This window comes from Penaeus monodon, chromosome 23 (genome assembly GCF_015228065.2).
Source record: "Penaeus monodon isolate SGIC_2016 chromosome 23, NSTDA_Pmon_1, whole genome shotgun sequence".
Taxonomy (NCBI): domain Eukaryota; kingdom Metazoa; phylum Arthropoda; class Malacostraca; order Decapoda; family Penaeidae; genus Penaeus; species Penaeus monodon.
The window spans coordinates 7,726,854-7,727,139 of NC_051408.1; positions in this window are offsets into that span (position 1 = coordinate 7,726,854).

Here is a 286-nt window from a genome sequence, read left to right on the forward strand (position 1 = left end):
TTCATAACAAATTATCTGGTAATAATCGACATGGATTTAAACGTCTGTAGCGAAGTTCATAATACCTACGCATGCGTCTCTTCTTCGCGCTGGAGTCAACATCACGTTTTTTTTTTTTTTTTAGTCTTCCCTCAGTGTACTCCAGCTCAGTTTTGTGCACACTTGTAATCTCGGTTGAAGGAGGAAGACAGCAGTATTTCCTTTCAAGGTCTCAACGGGAAAGATTTGTAGCTGACAACTATGTGTATGTATTGCGGGTAAGACTTAAGCCATTGGCAACAAAGAA